Source organism: Chiroxiphia lanceolata, chromosome 23 (genome assembly GCF_009829145.1).
Source record: "Chiroxiphia lanceolata isolate bChiLan1 chromosome 23, bChiLan1.pri, whole genome shotgun sequence".
NCBI classification, from domain to species: Eukaryota; Metazoa; Chordata; class Aves; order Passeriformes; family Pipridae; genus Chiroxiphia; species Chiroxiphia lanceolata.
The window spans coordinates 7059268-7072452 of NC_045659.1; positions in this window are offsets into that span (position 1 = coordinate 7059268).

The following is a 13185-nucleotide window of genomic DNA, read 5'->3' on the forward strand; positions in this document are numbered from 1 at the left end:
GCAGGGACTAGGTATTTCCAAAGGGGAATAGGAAGCCACAGGGAAATCTCACACCCTGTGCGACCAAAGGCCAGCTCAGAGAAAGAGAAACTAAGACACCAACCTCAAAGTGAGAGGACCTTCCTCCATGACCCAATCTTCCCAAGTATTTAGGTTGTTATAGGAATAACATCTTCTGGGATACCTGGGCTTTGGCTTTTTTATTACTCTGCAGGAAATGGTAATGGTGATGCAAACTTTGAGGGAGCTGAGAATTCTGCATGTGTGGTATGAAAGCAGCATTATGCAAGGGTTTGGGGATGGAGTGAGATTCCAAAATTATAAGATACCTATTGCATTTGGTTTACCCCCAAACCTTGAAACCAACCCAAAGCCTGTCTCTGCCCTTCCCCAGCCCCTCTAATTTTCTTTCCCAGACAGAAAACAGTTTCTGTGCTCACACAGAAAGCAGTGGAGGTGGGCAGTACACTTCCCTCTCCCAGCAAAGTGCTGGAGATGAGAAATGTAATTGGAGCTGTGGGATCAGTGATGAGAATTTGTTACACAAGGGCTCCTACTCTCCTGGGGTTTCTCGACCGAACTCCTTAGCCCAATCCTCCTCAGTTGAGGTGATGCTGAACCATAACACAAGGTACTACAGCCCTATCAGGTTGGGAAGGAGTTTGCTGGGCACTTTCTGGGCTGGATTATATTTCTACCTTGCACTGATTCCTGCTAACAGTTCTTCTTGCTGGAGAGCCACCATATGGTTATCATTGGTACCAGAGCAGCATGTGGCCAGGACACGTGTAACTCACATTTTCCTCTGGACCACACTCAGCCTGCACGTTTATTGTGGGACAGGGACTGGAAAAATCATTGACTCACCAGCAGGAACAAAACATTGAGAATCTTGAAAACTACTCTCTTTAACAAAGCTTTTCTGCTGGTGCAGGGGAAAGGGAACAAGTGTGGAGTAGGAAAGTTTGGGGGCTGTGCAGTTTTCCTTCAGTGGAAGGGATATACCAAAGGGGCAGTTCTTTCTGGCACTGCTCTGGTTGGTGTCAGGTTTGTACTCAGGCCTTGCTCTATTTGTGCCTGGTTGAACCCACACAGAAAATCATCATATAACCTCTATTCCTCAAGTCCTGTCTGGTTTAGGTATTTTGCACTTATAAATGTCTCCATCAGAAATGAAAATCAGTGGGAACCCCAGATCTCAAACCACTCACCCACCAGCCAGGACAGTGACACAGATAGATCATAATGACACTCTGCAAATGGTTAAAATTCAATGTGCTGGAAGAGGAGGGGATTAAGCAACCTGGAATTTAGGGACAATACATCATGGCCAATCTTCGCGAACGAAGATTTGGGAAAGGTCTTTACCCACATTTGTTACAAGCGCGCTGGTGATACAGGGCTTTGCAAATGCGGGTAAGGCCTTCGAACCTGCGCAGTGGATTTTTTAGGTGAGACACAGTGTGTGCTGAGCTGAGCCCACCCTTTAATCCTAAGGTTCATCTGCCGGGGCCGAGCGAGCTTGGACGGTGGCAGTGAGGTTCTCAGGACATAGGTTTGTTTAGAGTGACCTTCTCTTAGATGGATGGCCTTACAGGGCTGATGAGCTCCATCTGCCCGGGTTTAGAATTGTCCTTCTCTTCTGTGTGTTCAGGGACAATACACAGCTCTAGGAAACACTTACTGGCACCTTTGCACATCATTTGGAAGTTTTGTGCCTCAGCTTTCCTATGCCAATGGGTCAAAGCCTGCAATGATGTGTAGTTCCGACAGTTTTGTAGATCTACAGTGGAAGAAGGAGAAAGTAAGTCCACAAAAAACCAAAGACATAAAATGGCTGTGGGCAAAAAGGCCTCAGATTTGGGCCAGGCTCCCTCTGCCCTGTTCCACAGCTGAACTCAATAGCTGCACTTGTGCTGGTTCTGCAAGACTGGCTGAAATGCATTCAGCTACTTACAAAGCTCCTGCAGATCTAAGGAGGCTCTACTGGGCCTAAGATCTGAGCTAAGTTTAAGCCTGGATTCTGTTGCATCCACCTCCATTTGCCATGATGGATCCTGCCAAGCTCACCTGAGCACGGGAAAGGTGTCCGGTGCTAACTCTCGGCTCTGCTCTCCTGCCTTCCCATTCTTCCCCTCTCATTCTGCTGCTGGAAAACACACGAACAATGGAGATCAGCCAGAGCTCAAAGGCCTTTCAAGTGCTTTCCACAAAGCATGAAAACTCTGTTCCTTGCTGGCGTCACACAAAGCCAGTCCTCCCCCCCTACACACACCCTCCTGGACACCTGAGAACAGTGAGTGCCTCTCATAACTGAAGGGGGTTCCTGTCCTCAAATTGAACAAACAATGAGAGGACTGAACATCTGGAAGTAACAGATGCTTCTTATCCCCCCACATGGCGCAATCCAGTGTGTACTTTATGTCACCCAGGGCTGTCTACCCACGGAGAAAGAGAATATGGGCTCCTCGGTAGAGGGGTCCATGAGTCAGAGCTGTTGGTGCACCACAATGTCCACGTGCAGCTGGTGTCTCACTGCACAGAACGGATGGAACAGCCCTATTCACCTGATGATCTCAAAACGCACAGCAAAGACAGGGAGGGATTCACAGCACGCATGGACAGGCCATGCCAGGAATAACTGGAGGGAAGATTTGGTTAAAATTTGGTGCTAATAATGCCAAGGTCAACAGTGCAATCCCTTGTATGGGCCATTCATTTAAGAGTTGGACTTGATGATCCTTTGAGTCCCTCCCCACTCAGAATATTCCATGATTCTGTGAACTGCTGGGTGAAGATGTGCAGACAGGCACTGCAAAATCAGTGGGCTCAGCCCGACCACCCCATGGCCCATCTTAGAAATCTTATCCCAGCTCATGGCAGGGCCAGCAGAACTACCCTGTTGGAGACTCCAACCAGGAAGACTGACACACATTTGCAGGTAGATAAGAGGGACTAAACCCACAAACCAACCGCACAGCAACAATCTCTTTTGCAGCCTCTCATCTCCTGTTGCAGACCAAGAGTGGCCAGGAACAAAATCCACCTGTCTTTTAGCCATGACATCTGAGCACCCTGCTCAACTATCATGTTTCTCTGCCTGGCACCCAAGACAAGAGGAGCTAGGGGCTTCATTTGGCAGCACAGACCCACTGAGGCTGCCAAGCCAAGGCTCTACAGGAAGGACACTTTGAAGATGGATCCTGAGTTATTTTCACAGCCCAGCCCTTCCTAGTTTGACTTTTGGAGGTGGATGAGTGAGACCATACCTGCCAAGTGAGAAAGGGGAGAGCTGTGCTAACAAGTCCCACCTCCTGGCACCTGGAAAGGCAGTGAGGATGTTGCAAGTGCTGCAGCTCTAGTCTGTGCTTACCTAAGCTGAGCCCTCGAACTCCAAACTTGGGCAAGTTTATGGTTCAAATCCACAGGGTATTAATCTGGCTCAGTCTCTTCCAACACAGTCACCGAGCTGCCAAGCAGCAGCATTGGGAGTTACATAGAAACAATCCCAGCCTGAGCTTCTTGTGGCATCGTAAATTGCCTGTGTCGTCAGTCAGCAGAAACCTGAGATGAAATTCTTTCCTTTGCAGTTAATTATTTCCAAGCCTTTGCAGCCTTAGCAGACCTGGTGAAAGGTGTTGAACTGACAGCCCTGGAGAAATAGGCTTTCCATGTGTCCACAGGGATGGGCAGAAGAGAGCCAGTAGCAAGAACTTCAACCTGCTCTAATGCGCTGCAAGGTTGTTCCTACCTAAGCAGCTCTTGCATGTCCCTGAAAAACCGCAGCCCCAGACTTATGGAATTTATTCCCAGGACCAAACCCAATGTAAGTTTTAGCCCTGGCAGCCTGGGAGAGTGAAGCAACCTCCTGCAGCCCTGCTGCTGACGTTTATCATGGCCAGGTGCAAATCTTCTTGTACTGGCCCAGCGCCACGAGACCAGCATGTTTTTCAGAGTTTCACCCTCCTACCAGACAGGTTTTTTTCACAAAAAACACTCCTACCAGTGTTTTTCAATATTTGCATTAAATCTTCTGCTGTATTTGATTAGCCTACAGCAGCTGTTTTCCACTCTCACAACAAATCATAAATCTATAAGCTCTTGTGTGAGAGACTGTCTGTGCCTAAGAATGTTGGTGTCTGAGAAACCTCATGGTTGCACAGCTGTGCATGAGCCTGTACCTGAACACAGGCTGGAGGGAGACATTGCAAAGCCAGAAACCGTCAGACATAATCCCCTTTGAATCCATGTTGGAGGTCATTTGATTATGCAGGATGGCTTATTTGTTTGGTTTAAGAATTCCTGCTTGGATACACAGACAAATCTGTGTGATTCCTTAAATGAGTGCCATGCTGAAAACATGTGAATAATGGTGATAAACACTCCATTGCACCAGTATGTACACATGTTTCTATAAAGGAAGGTGTATTTTAGCATAAGTAGGTAGAACACACAGACCTGGGGAGATCAGAGCACAGGTAAGAAAGCCCTGAAACACCCATCCCCATCCCCATTCCCGAAGAGACAATTCCATGTGCAATCAGGTTTGCGATTCCGTACTCAGTCAGGAACTGCTTGTTGTGAAGTCAAGATCTCTGTCCCATGGCCAATTCAGATAAGGAGAGCAAATGGCTGAAAGAGAAGGGAGGGGAAACCGCTACATAAATTTAAAAAAAAAAAAAAGGCGTCATTCAAAGACTATAAAAGGCAAAAGTTTGGATAAAGGAGAAGAGAGAGAGAGTTGCCAAGTGGTTGCAATAAAAAAAAAGAAGCAGGCTCTGCCAGGTCTTGGCACGTGTGCTTTACTTGTATAAATCAGTCACTCCAGACCTATGGTAGTTCTTGCTGACAAGCTGTCAAGCTCCTTGGCTGGGGGAATAGGGCATGTGCTTTACATGCACTTACAGAATTAGACTGTTATTAAAAGGGGGGAAAAACCCCAGGCTGATTTACTTGTGGTTTTGCCTGCTCGGCTGTATTATCACAGAACAAATTCACTCATGCATGGAGCAGTTTGGATCCATGGAAAACTGCAGGCTCACCTCCCTGTGGAAGCACTTGACCTCTTAAGGGGAAGGGCAGAAACAAAATATCTCCAAGGACAGAGAGCATGAGATGGAGAAAGAGGCCAAAGCCACAGCAATGCTGGTGGATTTCAGACAGCCCAGAGCTCCGAGGACGTGGCTCACCCATGCTTTGAACCAGGCAGACACCTGGGAACATCCCAGCCTGATTTGGGAGACCAGGAATGCACCTCTGGGCAGGCTGAGATCAGCCTTGGGATCAGGCCCATGGCTGCCCTCAAAGCCAGACAGGTGAGCTGGGCCCAGCACAGAAACTGCCTAAAATCCGTCGGCAACCAAGAGTCCTGAGCTGCCTGGGGCCAACAGAGGAGGAGGAGGAGGCTGAATTTGGGATCATGAGGAAAGCAGGAGATGTGCGCTGGGATCACTGGCAAGAAGGGGCTTCAGACAGCAAAAGACAGGAAGGATGAACATCCTTTCAGCTTCAGGGAGGAAAGGGGAATTAAAAGCAGAAAAGCCAGAAAAGAATTTAGAGAGATGTCATCTGAAGAGAATAGATAATTGTCTGAGGAAAACCTGACCAGACTGGTTCTCTCTGTGTTGACTTTGCAGTTCAGGACAGACTCATGGCTACTGTTCCATGGATCCAGTGTTCATCCTGTTCCATCTCTCACAGGCCTGAGCATGGGCCTGAGCACAGGCCTGAGCACCAGTTTGGCCAATCTGCCCGCATGGCCCACCAAAACGCCATGCCAGCACTCATACCAACCCATCCAGATCCTGTCAGCCTTCCGCTGCTCCTCTTATCCCCCAGAACATACTCATTTTGGACAGCAATATGGCATTCCTGGGGTCAGGCCAAGGAATACCCTTGTCAGGATATTCAAACCTACAAGAAAAAAAGTGAAACCCACACAGATATGAAATTTTATGGTGCCATTTGTAGCAATACTTCCAAAACTAGCTTTGGCTGGAATGCAGAGTTGGATTGTGCTGCTTTGGGACCCTCAAAACACATAGAGCATCCTTTTTGGAAGAGATCAAGTTTCTCTGTGTGTATTTTACGTATTCCTCAGTTTGTAGCCCCATAGAGATTGTTCCTCCTCAACAGCACATTTATGCCACTCTCTGAGTTTTACTGACTGTTTGTTGTAGTCACACTTGAAGGAAAAATGCTTGTAAGACAAAAACACTCTTTTAAAAAATAACTGTCTGCTAACAAAACCAAATCCAACAAAAATCTGAACCCAGACCAAGAGCTTACTTGAGCTTGCAAGCAGACAAAATTCCAGTTGTAATCTTACCACTAATTCACAGGGAGTACAGGTTTGTCAGGACATGGGCTGTGGATACAACGGAAAAAATGGAGAAAATGAGATGTTTGTGTGGATTTGAAAGCAAGGCTATAGCTCAGTCAAGCACTCAGGGTTTCCAAATCATAGGTGACAGAGTCGCTGCCTTGTGCCTTCAGCACAGGGCCAGAGCATGGGATGCTTTGACCTGGACTGTGTTGCTGAGGGTGGATCATGTGGAGAAGGTCAGGCTTGGGCAAGACTCGTATGGTAAAGTAGGTCACTGCTCCAACTCCTGCATTCCGGGTACTAAGCCTTACTGATGACTTCAGCACCCAACTGTCCTGACAACAGCAGTGAAGGAGCACTGCTGCCAAAACATTAATGGATCTAGGGCAGGACTCAGCCCTGAGTGGGAGCCACAGTAACACCCAGGCTCCAAAACAGTGCTCAGCCAGGCCTAGAGTGCACATGGGCACCATCCCAACACCAGCCGTGCCCTTGGGTGGTCTCTGCAGGTACAGAGTCTGCGTCCAACATGAGGGATGTGATTCTACCCCTCTGCCCTCTCAGGTGAGACCCCCCTGCAGCGCTGCCTCCAGCCCTGGGGAACAGCACAACAAGGACATGGAGCTGCTGGAGAGAGTCCAGAGGAGGCCATGGAGATGATCAGAGGGATGAAGCAGCTCTGCTGGGAGGAAATGCTGGAGAGCTGAGATTGTTCAGCGTGGAGAAGAAAGCTTCAGGGTGACCTAATTGTGGCCTTCCAGGAGCCGACAGGAAAGATGAAGAGATTATTGACAATGGTGACAGGACAAGGGGAGTGGCTTCAAACTGATGAAGAGCAGGATTAGACTGGATATTAGGAAGGAATTCTTCTTAGGATGTTGGACAGGTTTGCCCAGAGAAGCTGTGGCTGCCCCATCCCTGGAAGTGTCCAAGGCCAGGTTGGACAGGGCTTGGAGCAACCTTGGATAGTGGAACCTGGTACATGCTGCTGAGGGTCACCTGCCCATGTGGTGGTTTGTGCAACAGAGAACTGGCACAGGACACTATCACAAAAGCACAGCCTCTGATTTTTGGAACAGTAACAGCACACACCCAATCCCAACCGACCCAACAATTCCAGTACAACACCTCAGCAGTTCAGTATATGGTTATCTCAGGTAGTTTACTTTGGTCTTCTTTAAAAGGTGTGCCTGTGAACAAGTCATGAGGCACAGGGGATTAAGGAAGGGGAGTAAGAGGTTAATTGGATTCTACTTGGAGAGGGATTTATTAAAGGAAGGGGGAGTGGTTATTGGATTCTACTTGGAGAGGGATTTAGGTTGGCTGAGTTTTTTCAGTCAGCAGAGCATAGTGGAACATGTCATTTGTAATTGAGCTAATGAAACACCTCTGGAGATAAAAAAACCACAAGCTAAATTCAGCCTTGGCTCAGAGATTTGACGTTCATCATGACAAGGTTATGCAGAGATGGAACTGCTTTGTTTGAGGACAGGGGGATACAAAGGTAACAGCAGAACTGGGTTTATTTTGAAAAAATCTGCTTTTTCTCACTCAGGTCTGCTGGACCTCAGAGTAATTAGGAAGATTGTTTTGTTATGGACACTCTTCCAGGACAGAAACCCAAACTCTGCCATATATTAATGCAATTTACTGAGTCCAGCCTTTCTCCTGCTCTGATAATATTGTATTTGTTTGCTATACATAGGGAGGCAGGCATTTTGCTCCGTGGTTATAGTATGGAATTACAGCTTAGTTGAAAGAGAGCTGCCAATACCTGCCCTTCACCACAACCTTTATTGGGGGGCTGCCATCTCCCAGCACAGTTCCTTTTGGTTTTCATAGGGGATTAAGGGTTTGTTTTTTAGGCTTCGAAACCGTGGCAAAAGCACCTCTGCCCAAAGCCAAACTACCAAACATGACTTGAATGCAAGTGAAAGAGTGTTGGCTACCTGAGTCTGCCCGAAGGCCAAGCCAGAGCCCTCTTTGTGAAAAATTTTAATGATCTGAAATTACCTTGTCTCCCAAGTCAGGATGAAAATCTTTAAGAGGAAAGTATATAATGGAAAAACAAAAAAGGAGACATTTTCAGGAGGCAATTTCAAAAACATAGAGGTATTTGTCAAAAAAAACCCCTGTCTTTTCAAAATGAACTACCACTCACTTTCTAAATTAAAAAGTTGCAGTGAAATTAGTTTCCAATTTTGTGGGGTTTATATTCCTGCTTTGGTGATAATTACGATAATCCAGTAATTTTGTTTCCAGAAAACTCCACTTCTTCATTCCCTCTGTCTCCCTGCAGTTTAAAGTTAATTTTAATGAGAAAAGAAGATGTTCTTGACAACCTTGATAAAATAAAACAAAACCAACAAGAGCAATGAATTTTGTGCTGTTGTATAAAAATATCACGGGCATGAGAATCTGAGTTTCTGCACTTCTCAGAACACAGGAAACCCTGAAATAATGCAGCTGCACCCTGTGTCAGAGAAAGCAATAACAGCACGCAGAATTGCAGAAAACACAGGATTATTGCATGAGGAGAGGGAGTGCAGGGGATCCAGGAGGCTGGTTTTCATATACCAGTAAGAGTGACACTTGTTCAGCAGGAATTGCCTCTTTCTCTTTGATTTCTCCTGCTGTGGTTTGATTCTTCCCTCTTCCTGCTGAGGTCTGATTCCTCTTTCTCTGACTTTAGGCAAGAAGACAGGTAAGTAGCTGCCTGGTTTACCTAGACAATGGAATGTCTCAGGTTAATTAAGGGATCAAAACAGCCAAGGGGCTGCAGGAGAGGAAAATGTGCCCTGGTACACCAGGGCTGTTTGAGGCTTTGTCTCTGCCAACACCTAGCCCAGGCTCAGTGGGGCCAGCAAACAAAAGAGAGGCTTTCTCAGAACATGGGTCCTGCAAACTCACTCTGGGATGGGAATTCAGGCTGCAGGATTTCTGGCATCATCACCAGCAGCAAAGACAAAGCCAGACCGTGCCCAGTTACAGCTCTGCAGCTGATTCGGTGAAAAGGCCCTGTTGCCATTTGGGTTCAGCTGCCAGTTCTCCAAAGAAAGGATCTTGTTCCCTCCCCCAAAGCTGCGCTGCTCCCATGGTGCTGAGACAAAAAGGGGCAAAAACAGTAGCCAAAAAGTACTTAAGACACGGCAGACAGAGAAAAGGATCGTCTCCATGGAACAGTACAATATACTGAGGCTCTACAGCCTGTCTTGGTAAGAGCCTTATTCCAAGGCAATCTGTCCTGGATTATAACCTATATATATCCGAGGAGCCAAGAGCTTGCAATTCCCCATTAAGTACTATTAATTGCCCTGGTTGTCATATTGCAATTTGACTGAACCTACTAATTCCCCCTCCTCTCCTGCTGCAAAACATCCATCATATTTTAAAGGGTTACATAAAGCTGCAGGGAAGGCTCTGGTTTATGTCATTTTGATTGCTCTAGACTGGAACAAAGCACCCATCAGAGCTGCCCAGCCACACTATACATCAAGCTACTCTAATTCTTTTCATGTCTCCAGAGGGGCAGGCAAAGCAAATCATCAAATTTAACCTCCCAGTGCTTTATTTTTGGCTTAGAGAGATGTCAGAGGTCATGTGAGCTTTCACTTTTTCCTTGTTGGTTTAGAATCCACAAGAGGTGGAAGGAAGAAAGCAGGAAAAGAAAGGACAACAAGAAAGCTACAGTAACTGCACTTTTAATGTCACCTACAGCACACCAAGGGCAACATGTAACACCCAGGAAACATCAGTGTGAACAAGTGGCTTTGGGAACTAAACAGACAAGGCAGGTGGCTTCAATATCACCTTTTTTCCCCCTCAACAACAAGAATACTGGGGATAAAGCCCCTGTCCAACATCTACTTGTGGCAAACCTGGTGTGGATGCAGCACAAAGGCTCGTGGCAGCTGAGCATTGTGTATGAATAGTCAGTGTTTTCTGTTCCAATGGTTTCCTTTGGCACTTTTCTGCCTGACCCTGTTGCATCCAGGGTAGGGAATTCCCTGTATGACTCACACTAGGACACGTCAGAGGGATGTGTATGTAGCAAACCCATTCTGTGTAGGAGCCTCCAAAATCTGCTTCCTCCTCTCTCTCTGGAAGCAATTGAGACTCCTCTGATTCCTAATACTCAGGGTGAAAAAGGTAAGGAGGAGCAAGGAAACAGCGGATTTAATTCCTACCCTCCATTTCTCCCTGGATGTGTTATTCCCTGAATCAACAGGAGAAATTCAGAGTTTCACAGGCTGGCTTGGAAGTGACCTTTAAGATGATCTAGTTCCAATCCCCTGCAATGGGCAGGGAACCTTCTAGGGAATCTTCCAGTGCTGGAGAAGCAGAAGAACCTCAGTGATTCTTAAGAGATCCACCATGGCATGGTTTGATACACCTACCTCACAATGGCAAATTAATTCCAGGAGTTTAGCTCATGTCTGCACAAAGCCATTACTGTATGAGCAGTAATTACATCCTGCCTCATCCTAGAGATCCGAGGGAATGAGCTGGGCCAGCTCCTGTCGATCTAGGCAGGGCTTGGGCTGTGCCAGCACAGCAAGACTAAGGATTCTCCAGGTTTTCCTTACATGAATCCAAGCCCTCCTAAACAGCATTCACCCTAAGGAAGCATTCCTCTCCAGGATTCCAGATGCTGCCTCCAGCTCCACTCGAAACATCCCCACGCCTGCCAGATGGAGAGCGGAGGGAATGATGTGGATGGACACGTGTACGTGGGCCTTCTCCTCCACGGTGTGAATCAGCAACACTGGAGTCACAATACCCAGTGATACACTGTGAAATTGTCATTATAAAGAAGTTTGAACGACCTTGAGAGAAATTAAAATACTGAATTAGCTGTCAGATTAAAAAAACAAGCTGTAAAAGCCTTAGAAGATAACATATTCTGCTTCTAGCACAAAGAGAATTTTAAGAGCGATTCACTGTCTGTTCTTAAGGAGATTTTTCAGCTGGGACTCAGGCTCACTTTTGAAAAGAGGCTGACCTGAACAATATTTTATTTCTTTCAGGCATAGCAATTCAACTCAAAGCCATTTCTTCTGTTTAGCTCCTTCTTTTCTCTATATTAATTTCAATTCAATCAACGAGGCAGTTGCATAACTGTTGTTTAGAATTGCTGTCACGTCAGCCCTGAACCCGATCGCTGCCACACTGAAGTTATATAAAAGGGTTTGTTAGGATTTCTGTGATTTTTCTCGTTGAAACTGTGGGAAGATGAAGTCCTGCCCTGGAGAGATGTTTTGGTTTTCTGAGCTCTGTTGTCCATTAGTCTTGTGCTTTGCCTTTTCTCTACAGCTTTGCTTTACACAGCACAAGGGTCTGTTTATGTGCAGAAACTCTCCAAAACCAGTCCTGTGCACCCCATTAATACACAGGCTATAAAATACACTGTGCTGAGTCAGAGAAGCTACTGGCAAATGAAAAGTTCACAAAATGGGTAAGCTCTTAAGGAGCAATTTAAATTTCTGGAGACTGTTAAAATGCTTTGGCGGCCTGGGATTGTAATTTACCTTGTTCTTCTGAAGCCAGTGGACTGTTACCCTGCAGTGATGGAGTAGCAAACCCTGTGTGATCATTTCTCCTTGTGTCTCTGCACTCAAACACACAAAAATGATCCTGGAATTGAGAGTCAGCTCCTCCACCACTCACAAACATCCTGGTGTCCTTGCTCCTCTCCAACATTGCTTATCCCTTTTGACTCAGAGCAGTACTCACCTGGGAGGGAAACTTCTCCTTCCTTGCCTCCAAAGAATTCAGGTGATTCATTTTACCGTTAGTTTTTTGTCTTTCCAGAGGCACAAATGCCATAGGCATTCCCCTCCTCTGCTTGCTCAGGTCTCACAGCAATCTCTGCTCTAACAGCGGTGATGACAGTTTACTCACTACTCTGGAAATGCTTGTGAAAAGCACTTTATGCTTTAGCCAGGTTTCTCGTAGCAGCTTCACTTTCTTGGGAATGGTGCAGGAAGCCCTGGGAGAACTCTGGTCCCTGCTCCACCACATTCTCAGTATGTGCTAAACAGCTCAGCTATGCTAAACAAATACTTGTTCATTACTGTCAGGAATAAAATGCTTAAATGCTCTGAGGAAGCCACAGAAAAAGCTTCACTAGTGTCAACTTGTTTTGTCCAGGATGGCTAAAAGATGTTTCACACTAAACTTAAACATGTGGCTGTGCTTTGGAAAAACCCACTGGAGTCACCAGCCCAGACCTCACCATGCATCCAAGGTGTGCCCTGGCTCAGCTCTGGGATGGTGTGTTCATCCACACTCAGCCAGGCTTTAATTTGGAATTTAATCTTTAATTTGGGACGCTCTGCTAAGCATCACTGCAGTCTCCAAACTGGGACTGGCTTCAAAGCATCAAAATTCTTCCTTTTACAGGAGACCCAACAAGCCTTTACCTCTCACACTTCATCCTCTCCAAAGCCCTCACAGTTTGGCTGCTGGTGTATTGATCACTCAGCTTGCTTGGCATTCACCTGGTGCAGGGCAGAGTTATCCCTTCAGCCAAGCAGTGGCAAACCTCCCATTTCCCTGAATGCTGATCCAGCAGGGATTCCAGGTGGGTCTGTAGGAGGCAAATTAATTTAATTGCAAGAGTTGCAAGAACAGCAGAGGTGGATTTTAAGTCCCACGACTCTGGGCTGTTTCAGGACTGTTTTGAAGCTCACAGCTGCCACCACAATGAGTGTCTACTGTCCTAAACATCTTCTGCTCTGGCTAATTTGATTAGGCTCCTTCTTGGCTTTCCACTGGTAACACCCCAGGCAAAGCTGGCTTTTGCAGAGCTCAGCCTAAAAGGGAACATGAGCAGAAGGCAATGTAATACACATTGGAAA